This window comes from Ambystoma mexicanum, chromosome 6p, assembly GCF_040938575.1.
Source record: "Ambystoma mexicanum isolate Mex_15411 chromosome 6p, UKY_AmexF1_1, whole genome shotgun sequence".
NCBI classification, from domain to species: Eukaryota; Metazoa; Chordata; class Amphibia; order Caudata; family Ambystomatidae; genus Ambystoma; species Ambystoma mexicanum.
This window is the reverse complement of record NC_090935.1, coordinates 298,320,190-298,337,067: the sequence shown is the minus strand read 5'-3', so window position 1 is coordinate 298,337,067 and position 16,878 is coordinate 298,320,190.

Sequence of the window (16,878 nt, the reverse complement as noted above, 5' to 3'; positions counted from 1 at the left end):
GCCAAAATGTGCGCTAACAAAAAGCACCCATATACAGCCATGATGAATGGGCCATACAGTGGCCCTCTAGTACAAATGAGATGCAAAGGGGCACCGACAAACACGGACACCCGCTGTGTGAAAAATAGCGTGTGCGCGTGTTCCTGGGTGCGCGGGAAGTTCCACACGCGATTGGCCTGGGTACGTGTACTTTGGGGTGCGCGGGAAGTTCCACACGCGATTAGCCTGGGTACGTGTACTACGGGGTGCGCGGGACGTTCCACACGCGATTGGCCTTGGTAGGTGGGGGTGCGTGGGAAGTTCCACACGCGATTGGCCTGGGTACGTGTACTTCGGGGTGCGCGGGAAGTTCCACACGCGATTGGCCTGGGTACGTGTACTTCGGGGTGCGCGGGAAGTTCCACACGCGATTAGCCTGGGTACGTGTACTACGGGGTGCGTGGGAAGTTCCACACGCGATTGGCCTGGGTAGGTGGGGGTGCGCGGGAAGTTCCACACGCGATTGGCCTGGGTAGGTGGGGGTGCGCGGGAAGTTCCACACGCGATTGGCCTGGGTACGTGTATTCCGAGGTGCACGGGAAGATTCACACGCGATGATTTCAGCAGGGTACGTGTATTTGGGTGGTGCCGGGGAATGCTACACGTGATTTGGCCATGTGGGTCCTCCCAGGTGTTCCCTCTACACCCTCCACGGCCCCTGCAGGCAGCCCACACCACAGGGTACACCCCTGCTCATGTCCCACAGGCAACCCATCCACCATGGCCATGCCCACCAGCCAACCCACATGTCACCTTGCACTTCTGATCACCAACACATGTCTCAATCACCCCCACCCCCCAGCCACCAGGGGCAGCCTCCACCAGGCCCCCACTCATGTCCCCTATCACCCCCACCCCCCAGCAGTGCAGGGGCAGCCTCCACCAGGCCCCCACTCATGTCCCCCTGCACCCCCACCCCCCAGCCACCAGGGGCAGCCTCCACCAGGCTCCCACACATGTCCCCCTGTACCCCCACCCCCCAGCCACCAGGGGCAGCCTCCACCAGGCCCCCACTCATGTCTACCACCACCCCCACCCCCCCAGCAGTGCAGGGGCAGCCTCCACCAGGCCCCCACCCATGTCTACCACCACCCCCACCCCCCAGCCACCAGGGGCAGCCTCCACCAGGCCCCCACTCATGTCCCCTATCACCCCCACCCCCCAGCAGTGCAGGGGCAGCCTCCACCAGGCCCGCACACATGCCTACCACCACCCCCCAGCAGTGCAGGGACAGCCTCCACCAGGCTCCCACACATGTCCCCCTGCACCCCCACCCTCCAGCCACCAGGGGCAGCCTCCACCAGGCCCCCACTCATGTCCCCTATCACCCCCACCCCCCAGCAGTGCAGGGGCAGCCTCCACCAGGCCCCCACTCATGTCTACCCCCACCCCCACCCCCCAGCAGTGCAGGGGCAGCCTCCACCAGGCCCCCACTCATGTCTCCCTGCACCCCACCCCACAGCAGTGCAGGGTCAGCCTCCACCAGGCCCCCACCCATGTCTACCACCACCCCCACCCCCCAGCCACCAGGGGCAGCCTCCACCAGGCTCCCACACATGTCCCCCTGCATCCCCACCCCCCAGCCCCCAGGGGCAGCCTCCACCAGATCCCCACTCATGTCCCCTATCACCCCCACCCCCCAGCAGTGCAGGGTCAGCCTCCACCAGGCCCCCACACATGTCTCCGATCACCCCCACCCCCCAGCAGTGCAGGGACAGCCTCCACCAGGCCCCCACCCATGTCTACCACCACCCCCACCCCCCAGCCACCAGGGGCAGCCTCCACCAGGCTCCCACACTTGTCCCCCTGCACCCCCACCCCCCAGCCACCAGGGGCAGCCTCCACCAGGCCCCCACTCATGTCCCCTATCACCCCCACCCCCCAGCAGTGCAGGGGCAGCCTCCACCAGGCCCCCACTCATGTCTACCACCACCCCACCCCCCAGCAGTGCAGGGGCAGCCTCCACCAGGCCCCCACTCATGTCTACCACCACCCCCACCCCCCAGCAGTGCAGGGGCAGCCTCCACCAGGCTCCCACACATGTCCCCCTGCACCCCCACCCCCAGCAGTGCAGGGTCAGCCTCCACCAGGCCCCCACCCATGTCTACCACCACCCCCACCCCCCAGCCACCAGGGGCAGCCTCCACCAGGCTCCCACACATGTCCCCCTGCACCCCCACCCCCCAGCCACCAGGGGCAGCCTCCACCAGGCCCCCACTCATGTCTATCATCACCCCCACCGCCCAGCAGTGCAGGGGCAGCCTCCACCAGGCCCCCACTCATGTCTCCCATCACCCCCACCCCCCAGCAGTGCAGGGGCAGCCTCCACCAGGCCCCCACTCATGTCTACCACCACCACCACCCCCCAGCAGTGCAGGGGCAGCCTCCACCAGGCTCCCACACATGTCCCCCTTCACCCCCACCCCCCAGCAGTGCAGGGGCAGCCTCCACCAGGCCCCCACCCATGTCTACCACCACCCCCACCCCCCAGCAGTGCAGGGGCAGCCTCCACCAGGCCCCCACCCATGTCTACCACCACCCCCACCCCCCAGCCACCAGGGGCAGCCTCCACCAGGCTCCCACACATGTCCCCCTGCACCCCCACCCCCCAACCACCAGGGGCAGCCTCCACCAGGCCCCCACCCATGTCTACCACCACCCCCACCCCCCAGCCACCAGGGGCAGCCTCCACCAGGCCCCCACTCATGTCCCCTATCACCCCACCCCCCAGCAGTGCAGGGGCAGCCTCCACCAGGCCCCCACCCATGTCTACCACCACCCCCACCCCCAGCCACCAGGGGCAGCCTCCACCAGGCTCCCACACATGTCCCCCTGCACCTCCACCCCCCAGCCACCAGGGGCAGCCTCCACCAGGCCCCCACTCATGTCTACCCCCACCCCCACCCCCCAGCAGTGCAGGGGCAGCCTCCACCAGGCCCCCACTCATGTCTCCCTGCACCCCCACCCCCCAGCAGTGCAGGGTCAGCCTCCACAAGGCCCCCACCCATGTCTACCACCACCCCCACCCCCCAGCCGTGCGATTTGCCTGGGTACGTGTACTGCCGGGTGCGCGTGAAGTTCCACACGCAATTGGCCTGGGTACGTGTACTTCGGGGTACGCGGGAAGTTCCACACGCGATTGGCCTGGGTACGTGTACTACGGGGTGCTCGGGAAGTCCCACACGCAATTGGCCTGGGTACGTGTACCTCGGGGTGCGCGTGAACTTCCACACACGATTGGCCTGGGTACGTGTACTATGGGGTGCGCGTGAACATCCACCCGCGACTGGGCCTGGGAGAGCGTGCTACGTGTATTCCTGGGGTGGGCGGGAAGATTCACACGTTCGCCTACGACGTGCCGAAAAATAAATGGTCCAATCCTGAGACACGTACGCCAGCATGAAGCAGGCGTACGTCGACCCGCGCAGCATAAAAGTGCGCGCAAACAACAAACAAGCTCATACCCCAGGATGAATATACCATTCCTAGCAGCAGTGGCCGTGGGTTACCAAAGGAGGAGGAGGATAGTGAGGGACCGAATTTTCACTCCCAGAACCAGCCTTTTTGGGATGCCTGATGACCAGGTGTATGGGAGGTACAGGTTTCCCCCACACATAATACTGGACCTGGTCAGTGAGTGGGAGGATGACCTCACATCACCCACCCTGTGCTCCCAAGCACTCAGCCCCCTGGAGAAGGTCCTCAATGTACTGCACTTCTTGCCCACAGGATCATTTCAGCGGACAAGTGCCATAGTGGGTGGGGTGTCACAGGCCACGCAGTCACGCTGCCTACACCAGGTCTTGAACATCATCACTGCACGCCCATCAGTCCGTAGGCACATATACCTGCCCAGGACACCTGCAGAAAGGCAGGCTGCCACCCTCGATTTCTACGGTGTGGCACAATTCCCAAAAGTGCTAGGTGCCATTGACTGCACCCATGTGACACTACGTCCCCACAGGGCATCTGAGCACATCTATAGGAACCGCAAGCACTGGCATTCCATCAACATGCAGGTAGTATGTAATGCTAAGGGAATCAGCACCTCAGTATATGCCAACTATCCAGAGGCAGCCCGTACACAGCTGGTGGCTAATTACTTCACATAGAAATCACACCCCAGTGGAGTGCACACAGGCCTGGCACATACCATCTGATAAGCAATGATGACTCGACCTGACAATTAAGACGAACAAAGGGACTGTCAACTGTCAGAACCATAGCAGCCTGAGATTGTTCATGTGGAAGTGTCACAATGTGTGCATCCCTACCTACACAAACACCACCAATGCAGTGTCATGAAAAGACACTTCCATGCTGCAGAAATGAATACCCACTCGCAAAATACTACATGAAAACAGTGCCATGTTACCAAATACTTACCAAGAATACCAATCACCTACACAACCTCCAACCTACCTTAAACATGACATTACAGACTTAAAAATTAGCTAGCCTCACCACCTGATGATGACAGCCCTCCGAAAACTTCCAAGTATACAGTGTTAGCGCCACGCAAGAGTGTAGGTGCACTGCTTACAACATGGACTCCAGTTCCAAGGTGGACCGCATTGTGAAGACATGAGGAATGGACCTGCAAATATGGAGGATGAGATGGATGCAGAGGCACATATCAATACACCATGCAGTGTACAATACAACAACAATATGCACTATGAATGTATACACAGTATTGACTACAGACTGCCCACACAGCTCATGGGATCCCAATGTCACCATGTACGTCAATGTCACTTGGGCACACCCTTTGCAAGCCCATGGAAACGGGAAGCAGGAGGGGTGTGTGTGACAAAAACCCAAGCATCTGAACCAAATCCATGACAAGCCTGCATGTGCCCAGCCACAATGCAGCGTATGCCCACGGGAGCCACACAAGGCAACACACTGTCCCAAAAAAAAAAAAAAAAAAAAAATGGCCATTAATGGGCCCGGGAGGGGAGGCCACCCAGGAGGTCCGAGGACAGGATGCACACCAAAACCCACCTGTGTGGATCTTGCTAAAAAAAAAAAACTCCATGGGCTCATGGTCTACACGGCTACCCTATTGTGAGAGTATCACTGCTGTCGCTATCCTCGCCCTCTGCAGCTGCATCAGGAGGTGGTGGCACTATGGGAGGCAGCCCACGCAAAGCCCTAGTCTGTTCCTCCATGGCTGCAAGCATGCGGGTGTGGTAGGTCTCGTTCTGGAGGATAAGTGTGCGGAGGTCCCCATGCAACAACTCACGGGATGCCCGGACCTCCGCCCTAGTTGCCTGCATCTCAGCTGAGAGCGTACGGGTGAGACGCTCCAGCTGCTGTTCTGTCCTTCGGTTTGTTGAAGCCTCAAGCTCAACAAGAGTCGTCCTGAGGTGAAGGAGTTCCAGCCTCAGGGCTTCCCTGTGGCCCTGGGACTCTATGGAGATGGCTTCCTGCAGAGTCGCCAGTGCCGCCCGCCTGTCCCTGTTGGACGCCAACATGTCCTCCCTGTGTGACTGGCAGATGGAGTCGGTTGCCTGCTGTAGTCGCTCCATCAGCCTTTCGGGGGGGACAATGGAAGTGGCCACCCTATCCATAGCCTGAGCCATCATCTCTGATGATGCTGCCTGTTGGGTTGCCATACCGTAAATGGATTGTTCCCATGCGGTATTGCCAGGTGGCGTACGGCAGTGTACAATACGTTCGTCGGCGGGCACCACACCTGTCTGGGGCAAGGCGAACTGCGCCTTGCTGTGCCGGCACTCCCTGAGGCTGCAGGACTGCATTCCCCCTCTGATCTGCTGGCCCAGGAACAGGATCAGATGTCGCGGAGTGTGACCCTGCATCCGTAACCACCAAAGGCGTACCTGCCAACACTGACATCCCCATTGAGGGTTCTAACCCTGGTGCAGGTGGGTCTGACAGAACAGAATTCCCTCCCAGGAACACTCACCTGCGACGGCACGTAGGTCTCATCATCCGAATCGACAGCTGAATACAGCTCGGGGGAGTATCAGCCATAGACACCCCTTGAGAGCACGACCTGCAGCAGTTGTGGGTTCTCACCCACCACCACACCACGTCCCTCACTGGTGGTCGGTCGGCCCTCAGACCCCTCCTGGGTCTGCACCATCTCCACAACCCCAGCAGTATCAAGTGCGTCTTCCCCTGCAAAGACATAAAAGAAAACAAATGGAAACAGGCATTAGCACTATGGCACATAATTAGGGCCGAGAGGCTACAGAAACAGTACTTGATTGACACATGTCCTACATGACTAAAACACTCCCATGCCTGCACCGTCACTGCGTGTGATGGGGAGGCAGATGGCACACATTGATGACACCAAGATGGAAGATGAACACTTTTGCTGCATGCTGTCTAGCAGTGGCATCACACATTGGACAGTGATTGGCAGGTCAAATACACATGCCATCACACAGATGGCATGTACCCTAGCCATGAAGTGAAGAGGGAGAGGAGGTCACCAATTGTTCATTCAGTCCAGTTTGCTCATATAATTGATTATTTTCATTGTAATGGTTCAAATGTTTAACCTGCAGCTGCCAGTCAAAAATGGTCCTATAGCACAGGGACATGTCTAAACTAATCATGTCCAGGAAACTGAGCCAGTCCACTGTACCATAGCCATGTCAGACATGTGACAATAGGACTGAGAAATCCCGAATAAAAGTGGTGGTATGCAAACAATCTGCCTGAATAAACAGAGGTAAATAAGCAACAGTGTTGTGGCAAGATGACACTCCAAGGGCAACTGGCGTGGTGTTGGGCTGGATGTCTAATGTTGGCCGAAGGGATGCTGCTATACCCAAATGCTGGTGCCAAGAATGTATAGGAAGAGGCACATGGGTGAGCCGAACCACTCAGGCACACACACCCCCCCTGGCACCCAAACAGAAGCCCTCCCACACACACCATGCACATGGATGACACACACATGCATGTGCACTCACCGGACAATGCCTCGTAATCTGCCAGCTCTCCCACTCCTTGGATCTGTTCCTCCGTGACGTAGGTCCCAGCAACCTGCTCATGTGGAGTGAGTTCTATGTCGTCTGCTGGAGACCCACCTCCAGTCACTAGAGTTGCGCCATGACTTGAGGCCAGCTTATTCTTTGCCCTGCACTTCAGGTCATTCCAGCGCTTGTAGCATTCATTAGCTGTGCGCCTCACGATTCCAAGGGCACTTATGATGTCCTCAATGGTCTGCCAGTGTGCCTGACGTTGTGCAGGTGTGGTCTTGGATCCTGGAACAATCACCATTTCGCGGTCATGTGCGGACACATACTCTACAAGTGCATTCAGTTCGGCTTCATTGAAGCTGGGCTTCCTTGATGGGCCGGACTCTGTAGCCGTGTCTGGGGCATCAGCCTCTACTGGACGAGCACTCTTCCTCTTCCGCTTGGAAGGTGGTGGGGATCCTGAGTGTCCTACGCCGCACTGGACACTAGGGGCAGGAGCGTGGGATTGCACACTCAGCATGCGAGTTGGTGCAGGCATTAGCTCAAGTGTGATGGTGTCAGGGGGAATGTCAGCATGATGGACTTGGACCGACACTGTCCTGGATGGGTGTGTGAGAGGTGGGGTGGATGGAGCCGCAGCTGCCTCTGCAGCCTCCCCAGTCTGCCTACGCGGGGCAGCAGATGACCTAGCTGCCCCTGATCCACGTGACCTGATGACACCAACGTTCGCCGGCGCACGTGGCCTAGACCTGCTGACCTGGAAGTCAGCCCTGGAGTCACCCTGTGCCAGGTCTGGTTCCATAGTCGGCTGGTCCAACAAGGGCTGAGCATGGATGGTGTCAGCCACGGTAACCTCATCCAGAGGGGGGGACATGGGTGTCCCTGACTGCTCCTCCACACATGGGGGGCTAGGGGCACCCTGCAAGTCACGGCCACGTCCCCTACTGGATTTACCACGGCCACCACTTGGGGCTCGGCCACCTTTGCCACCCTTACGGCTTGGTCGCCTCCCAGCCATGGCACTGATGTTATTGTGCGTATGGGAGTCGATGTGAACTATTGTCCTGGGCAATTGGGGGTCAAAGGGGTTGGGTACCAGATGGTAATCGTACCCTAGTGCTCTAGCAAGGCTGTATGTCACCCCTGGGGATAGATGACGGGTCATGCAATGCACAGGCACTCCAAAAAAGCGAAGTAAGGTGCACACAACCCCTCCTAGACCGCGTGCGTGGAAAAATAAACCTGCACTACGCTGTGGCACCCAGAAACACAAGAAGGAACGTATGCGTGTCACACGCAGCCTAGAATGACCTCTGAAGGGGTACGCGACACACGGGGCAAGCACAGATGTTAAATACGTGCGCGACTCACCGTCTCCCAGGAACAAAAGCGTGAAAAATATGCGCGTGTGCGCGTTGGCAACACCCCCGCCAAAAGAAGAATTGTATGCTGTCTGAGGAGACAGGACAACAGTAGAAGGGAACGCTGTTTGAGGAAACAGGCCCAGGAAAAAGAGGAAAAGAGAAAAAGCTGTCAGAGGTAACAGGGAGTACGAACTGGAAACGCTGTGAAGTAAATTGCGTGTGAACCGACAAGAAGTACAGAATTCACCCACTCGCTCTCCACGAAAAGCACGTACAAGGAAATGGCGTTCTACACGTACCTTTTATACACACGTCACAGACGCGCATACGCGATGAGGCCATTTCCACCAATTACGCGCTTTGACACTCGGACGTGTATCTCTTCATTTTTACACGCGCCATTCTCTACTCCCATGCGTGTGACGTCACAGCTGCGCATGGTGGCCTTTGGGCCAATGAAATCGCATATGCGAGCACACGTGGTAAAACTGCACGTCCGAGTGTCATCGCGTGTAATCGGAGGGAAGTGAGCGTACACGCGATTGGCCTGGGTACGTGTATTTCTGGGGTGCGCAGGAAGTTCCACACGCGATTGGTGGAAATCCACGTGTGCTCTGTCATCACGTGTAATGAGGGAAACACCCGCGCGCGTCACATCACAGATGCGCTTACACGCTAAGGCCCTTTGGTCCAATGAAATCGCATAAGCGTACTGACGTGCATACGCGCTAAGGGCCTTTCCTCGATTCAGATGCAGACGTGCAGGATTTTCACTTGCCAAATCACTCCATATCAAGCTGGCCACGCGTACGCACACGGAAGACCACGCTCCTGCCCAGAAGGCCGAATTACTACCCCCCAGATCCCCGAGCACGCTCCCACCTGCCATCTGCTGCTGCCTGACTGCCTGCTGCCCACGTGCCCTGCCATTTGCTGCCTGCACATCAGCCAGGGGTGCTGCTGCTGTGACCACCCCTGCTGGAACCGAAGACTCCCGACTGGGATTCCATCACTCCACAGCCCAGCCCCAGGACCCAGTTGCCCACCCACTCCTGCCTCTGGGGTTGTCATGTCGGGCACTGCAACATCTGGCACCACTGACAACCCCCGGCCAGAGAGGCAGAGGGGAACCAGCTTCAGTGCCAGGGAAGTTGGTGTCCTGGTGGAGCAAGTCCTGGGGCAGTATGATGCCCTCTACGGAAGTGTGCCTGCCAACAAGGAAGGACGGACTCGGATCTGGACGGACATCGTGACTGCCATCAACGCGGAGGGGGTGGCAGTCCGCGACTTCCAAAATGTCAAGAAGTGCTGGGAGGACTTCAGGTCCAGGACCCTGAACAAGGCCCGGCGCCTCTTGAAGGCAGCGGATGCTAAGGGGCGCCGGGGCCACTTGTCGGAAGATCAGATGAGGGTCCTGGAACGCATATCCCCAGTGCTCCACGCCCAGGTCCTTGAGAGGCAGACCCGTCTGGAGTCGAGCAGTAAGTGTACATGCATCATGATTGTAAGCTGTGCATGTGGTGATGTGCCAGTAGTGTGCCGGTTGCACATCTGTTTGTATGGGGCCGAGTATGGGTGGGGGTGTACAGGGCTGTGAGGCTAACACATGCGAGGGCTGTCATGTGTGAGACATGGATGGTGCTTGTGTGTGTAGGCTTGCATGCCAAATGCAGTTGTGTGGGCATACATGTTTGGATGAATGTGTATGTCAGTGGGCATGTTTGTGATGTCACGCATGTATGTTGTTTTCAGCTACATGTATCAGCACTGTGTACATGTGCATGTGTGTATTTGACAAGGGTGCAACAGTGATGCAACATGGATGCATGTGACAGCGGGATGTGGAAGCCTGATTGGCAGATGTGACATGGATGCCCATCGGAACACTGCGACAGTTGGCTGAGGTGTACACATGCATGCAAGTGTGGTGGTGTGCATGCATGTGTAGTGCACTCCCTGTATTGCATGTGATGTCTGGCTCACCTTTGCCTACTCATGCTGTTGTATGTGTATGGATGGTGCTGGCAGTTGGGATGTGGCTGTGGTATGGCTCATGTGTGCAAGTTGAAATGACATGTGTGTTGCCGATTGTGATGCCATGTCTGAGGTTTGCCAATGCCACTCATGTGCAACTGTCATGTGTGTATGTGTCCATTGTACAGTGCCCTGATGTCTGTGTTTAATTTCTCCCTGTCTGCAGCGTCAACTGGTGAAGAGGGCGGAGAAGGTACTGTGGAGCACAGCGGCGGGGATCGCACCGCCAGCCGGAGACGCAAGGCCCGGCTCCCCTCCCAGGTTGTGATCTCGTCGGGGAGTGAGGAGACCGGTGCCGCGTCCCAGGCCGCAGCTGCCGGGGGGAGGTCCAAGAGGCGGAGGTCGGAGTTGGACTCCTCGGCAGCAGAAGGGGCAGCTGGGACCCCACAGGGCCCAGCGGGGGAAGATGGCACGGAGTCATCCAGATTGGTGGGGGGTTTGGTGGAGGAGGAGGCCGTGCAAGCAACAGAGACGGGGTCTGGAGGTGGGGATTCTACTGGTGCTAGTGCTGCAGTGCAGGACCAGGGACAGGAGGCAGCACAGGTCGCCGCAGAGGTGCCTGTGTGCAATCCTGTCCCTGATCCTGTCACTGCATCATCTTGCACCAGCAGGGATGCCTACATCCAGACCCGTTTTCAGGTAGGGGATGAGCTCACGACAACTGGCCTTCCTCTGCCTGCGGACGTGGCTATCCATGTCTGGGTTGAGCCTGTCCTGACTGGTGTGGCGTTGCGTCAACGGGCCATGCGAGGTGACCTGCAGTCTTTTCATGAGGAGACTGCACGTCATCTCGAATGGCTCGTTGACCGCGTCGGCCTACTGGGACAGGTCACCCAGGCCGGATTCCTCCGTTTGATGGGGCTTTCTCAAACCCCCTCCTCAACTGAACCCCCTATGCGCCAGTCGTCCTCCATGCCATCTTCCCACCCATCAGTCACCTGGGTGCCCTGTGGAGCTGCCTCTGACGGTGCCACCAGGTTGGTGGAGGAGGCATCCCTGCCACAGTCGGGAGTCGGACGTCCAGCAGGGGTGGCCACATCAACGACTGCACCCCAGCCAGCGGAGGATGTGCAGGCAGCAGGAGGCAGTGCACGGGCAGAGGCGCAGCAGCAGCAGCAGCAACGTGGTGGGAGCCATGATGGCTCGGGGCCTTCCACATCGGAGGGGCAGGCATCGGCCAGAGGTCAGGAGGACCCAGGATGGGAAGTGTCTTCCGTGTGGCAGCGGTTGGGCCACGCCATAGATGCGGAGCGGCAGCGGGCGGAAGAGGCACGGCTCACGATGGTCAGGGCGGAGAACTCCATACAGAGGGCCCTGAGGCATGCCGAGTGCCTCGAGGCAATCCGCAGGGAGTTTGGGGGGAACATGTGGACGGCCCTGCGGACCCTCGGGGCCATGGAGGAGGAGCGCCTCCGGGACATTGAGCAGGAGTTCGATGATGCCCTGGCCCGGAACATCCCGAAGTGAGCCGTCGGACTAGCCCGCTGCCCTTGTAAATAGTTATATAGTTAGTGTTAGGTTTCCTTTGGTTTGGCTTTATTTTTGGACCTTTTGGACAATGGGCCACATTTTTGTATATAGTTATATTTTTAGGTAGTGTTATTAGATAGGTTTCATTTCTTCGGTTGGGATCATGGACCCTGGATAGTTATCTGTACAGTTGACTTTTGGATTTTCAATTTTTATTATGATTTCGCCATGGAGCAATGGTTTTCGATTTTAATTTGTGACTTTGGACACCTTTCCTTTGCATTATGATTTGTGGTTTAGCATTTTTTCACGGACCTGCTGTTTTTTTTGTGTTAAATTTCTATTATTGTTTGTTTATTTTTGATTCAATTTCTGTTGCTTTTAATACATATTTTTTCTTCAAAGTTCAATGTGTAGTATCATCTTATTGGTTTCATGCATATCATGATATGGGTTTTGACATTCACTGACATCCATTGGGTGTATGTGAGGGACATGTGTTCATTTCAAAACTTGCAATTGGGCTTCTGTCATGTTTTTGCAATTTCTAAGTGGGTGGATGCAATACTCGGGTGGGTGTTTGCCATTTGGAGGCTGACCATAAGGGCCAGGGATCTACATTGTGGTGACATGTTGGCTGGGAGACGTAAGTGGGGGCCTGGTGGAGGCTGCCCCTGCACTGCTGGGGGGTGGGGGTCATAGGGGACATGAGTGGGGGCCTGGTGGAGGCTTCCCCTGGTGGCTGGGGGTGGAGGTGCAGGGAGACATGAGTTGGACATGAGTGGGGGCCTGGTGGAGGCTGCCCCTGCACTGCTGGGAGGTGGGGTGATGGGAGACATGAGTGGGGGCCTGGTGGAGGCTGCCCCTGGTGGCTGGGGGGTGGGGGTGCAGGGGGACATGAGTTGGACATGAGTGGGGGCCTGGTGGAGGCTGCCCCTGGTGGCTGGGGGGTGGGGGTGCAGGGAGACATGATTTGGACATGAGTGGGGGCCTGGTGGAGGCTGCCCCTGGTGGCTGCGTGGTGGGGGTGCAGGGAGACATGAGTTGGACATGAGTGGGGGCCTGGTGGAGGCTGCCCCTGGTGGCTGGGGGGTGGGGGTGATGGGAGACATGAGTGGGGGCCTGGTGGAGGCTGCCCCTGCACTGCTGGGGGGTGGGGGTGATGGGAGACATGGGTGGGGGCCTGGTGGAGGCTGCCCCTGCACTGCTGGGGGGTGGGGGTGATGGGAGACATGAGTGGGGGACTGGTGGAGGCTGGCCCTGCACTGCTGGGGGGTGGCGGTGGTGGTAAACATGGGTGGGGGCTGGTGGAGGCTGCCCCTGCACTGCTGGGGGGTGGGGGTGATAGGGGACATGAGTGGGGGCCTGGTGGAGGCTGCCCCTGGTGGCTGGGGGGTGGAGGTGCAGGGAGACATGAGTTGGACATGAGTGGGGGCCTGGTGGAGGCTGCCCCTGGTGGCTGGGGGGTGGGGGTGCAGGGAGACATGAGTTGGACATGAGTGGGGGCCTGGTGGAGGCTGCCCCTGCACTGCTGGGGGGTGGGGTGATGGGAGACATGAGTGGGGGCCTGGTGGAGGCTGCCCCTGGTTGCTGGGGGGTGGCGGTGGTGGTAGACATGGGTGGGGGCCTGGTGGAGGCTACCCCTGGTGGCTGGGGGGTGGGGGTGCAGGGAGACATGAGTTGGACATGAGTGGGGGCCTGGTGGAGGCTGCCCCTGCACTGCTGGGGGGTGGGGTGATGGGAGACATGAGTGGGGGCCTGGTGGAGGCTGCCCCTGCACTGCTGGGGGGTGGGGGTGATGCGAGACATGAGTGGGGGCCTGGTGGAGGCTTCCCCTGCACTGCTGGGGGGTGGGGGTGATGGGAGACATGGGTGGGGGCCTGGTGGAGGCTGCCCCTGCACTGCTGGGGGGTGAGGGTGATGGGAGACATGAGTTGGGGCCTGGTGGAGGCTGCCCCTGGTTGCTGGGGGGTGGCGGTGGTGGTAGACATGGGTGGGGGCCTGGTGGAGGCTGCCCCTGGTGGCTGGGGGGTGGGGGTGCAGGGAGACATGAGTTGGACATGAGTGGGGGCCTGGTGGAGGCTGCCCCTGCACTGCTGGGGGGTGGGGGTAATAGGGGACATGAGTGGGGGCCTGGTGGAGGCTGCCCCTGGTGGCTGGGGGGTGGGGGTGCAGGGAGACATGAGTTGGACATGAGTGGGGGCCTGGTGGAGGCTGCCCCTGCACTGCTGGGGGGTGGGGGTAATAGGGGACATGAGTGGGGGCCTGGTGGAGGCTGCCCCTGGTGGCTGGGGGGTGGGGGTGATGGGAGACATGAGTGGGGGCCTGGTGGAGGCTGCCCCTGCACTGCTGGGGGGTGGGGGTGATGGGAAACATGGGTGGGGGCCTGGTGGAGGCTGCCCCTGCACTGCTGGGGGGTGGGGGTGATGGGAGACATGTGTGGGGGCCTGGTGGAGGCTGGCCCTGCACTGCTGGGGGGTGGCGGTGGTGGTAGACATGAGTGGGGGCCTGGTGGAGGCTGCCCCTGCACTGCTGGGGGGTGGCGGTGGTGGGAGACATGGGTGGGGGCCTGGTGGAGGCTGCCCCTGGTGGCTGGGGGGTGGGGGTGATAGGGGACATGAGTGGGGGCCTGGTGGAGGCTGCCCCTGGTGGCTGGGGGTGGTGGTAAACATGGGTGGGGGCCTGGTGGAGGCTGCCCCTGCACTGCTGGGGGGTGGGGGTGATAGGGGACATGAGTGGGGGCCTGGTGGAGGCTGCCCCTGGTGGCTGGGGGGTGGAGGTGCAGGGAGACATGAGTTGGACATGAGTGGGGGCCTGGTGGAGGCTGCCCCTGGTGGCTGGGGTGTGGGGGTGGTTGTAGACATGGGTGGGGGCCTGGTGGAGGCTGCCCCTGCACTGCTGGGGGGTGGGGGTGATGGGAGACATGAGTGTGGGCCTGGTGGAGGCTGCCCCTGGTTGCTGGGGGGTGGCAGTGGTGGTAGACATGGGTGGGGGCCTGGTGGAGGCTGCCCCTGGTTGCTGCGGGGTGGGGGTGCAGGGAGACATGAGTTGGACATGAGTGGGGGCCTGGTGGAGGCTGCCCCTGCACTGCTGGGGGGTGGGGGTGATGGGAGACATGGATGGGGGACTGGTGGAGGCTGCCCCTGCACTGCTGGGGGGTGGGGGTGATGGGAGACATGAGTTGGGGCCTGGTAGAGGATGGCCCTGCAATGCTGGGGGGGTGGCGGTGATGGTAGACATGGGTGGGGGCCTGGTGGAGGCTGCCCCTGCACTGCTGGGGGGTGGCGGTGGTGGTAGACATGGGTGGGGGCCTGTTGGATGCTGCCCCTGGTGGCTGGGGGTTGTGGGTGATAGGGGACATGAGTGGGGGCCTGGTGGAGGCTGCCTCTGGTGGCTGGGGGGTGAAAGTGCAGGGAGACATGAGTTGGACATGAGTGGGGGCCTGGTGGAGGCTGCCCCTGGTGGCTGGGGGGTGGGGGTGCAGGGAGACATGAGTTGGACATGAGTGGGGGCCTGGTGGAGGCTGCCCCTGCACTGCTGGGGGGTGGGGGTAATAGGGGACATGAGTGGGGGCCTGGTGGAGGCTGCCCCTGGTGGCTGGGGGGTGGGGGTGATGGGAGACATGAGTGGGGGCCTGGTGGAGGCTGGCCCTGCACTGCTGGGGGGTGGCGGTGGTGGTAGACATGGGTGGGGGCCTGGTGGAGGCTGCCCCTGCACTGCTGGGGGGTGGCGGTGGTGGTAGACATGGGTGGGGGCCTGGTGGAGGCTGCCCCTGGTGGCTGGGGGGTGGGGGTGATAGGGGACATGAGTGGGGGCCTGGTGGAGGCTGCTCCTGGTGGCTGGGGGGTGGGGGTGATGGGAGACATGAGTGGGGGCCTGGTCGAGGCTGCCCGTGGTTGCTGGGGGGTGGCGGTGGTGGTAGACATGGGTGGGGGCCTGGTGGAGGCTGCCCCTGGTGGCTGGGGGGTGGGGGTGCAGGGAGACATGAGTTGGACATGAGTGGGAGCCTGGTGGAGGCTGCCCCTGCACTGCTGGGGGTTGGGGGTGATGGGAGACATGAGTGGGGGCCTGGTGGAGGCTGGCCCTGCACTGCTGGGGGATGGCGGTGGTGGTAGACATGGGTGGGGGCCTGGTGGAGGCTGCCCCTGCACTGCTGGGGGGTGGCGGTGGTGGTAGACATGAGTGGGGGCCTGGTGGAGGCTGCCCCTGGTGCCTGGGGTGTGGGGGTTAAAGGGGACATGAGTGGGGGCCTGGTGGAGGCTGCCCCTGGTGGCTGGGGGGTGGGGGTGATGGGAGACATGAGTGGGGGCCTGGTGGAGGTTGCCGCTGGTGGCTGGGGGGTGGAGGTGCAGGGAGACATGAGTTGGACATGAGTGGGGGCCTGGTGGAGGCTGCCCCTGGTGGCTGGGGGGTGGGGGTGCAGGGAGACACGAGTTGGACATGAGTGGGGGCCTGGTGGAGGCTGCCCCTGCACTGCTGGGGGGTGGGGGTGGTGGTAGACATGGGTGGGGGCCTGGTGGAGGCTGCCCCTGCACTGCTGGGGGGTGGCGGTGGTGGTAGACATGAGTGGGGGCCTGGTGGAGGCTGCCCCTGGTGGCTGGGGGGTGGGGGTGATAGGGGACATGAGTGGGGCCTGGTGGAGGCTGCCCCTGGTGGCTGGGGGGTGGGGGTGATGGGAGACATGAGTGGGGGCCTGGTGGAGGCTGCCCCTGGTGGCTGGGGGGTGGGGGTGCAGGGAGACACGAGTTGGACATGAGTGGGGGCCTGGTGGAGGCTGCCCCTGCACTGCTAGGGGGTGGCGGTGGTGGTAGACATGGGTGGGGGCCTGGTGGAGGCTGCCCCTGCACTGCTGGGGGGTGGCGGTGGTGGTAGACATGAGTGGGGGCCTGGTGTAGGCTGCCCCTGGTGGCTGGGGGGTGGGGGTGATAGGGGACATGAGTGGGGCCTGGTGGAGGCTGCCCCTGGTGGCTGGGGGTGGGGGTGATGGGAGACATGAGTGGGGGCCTGGT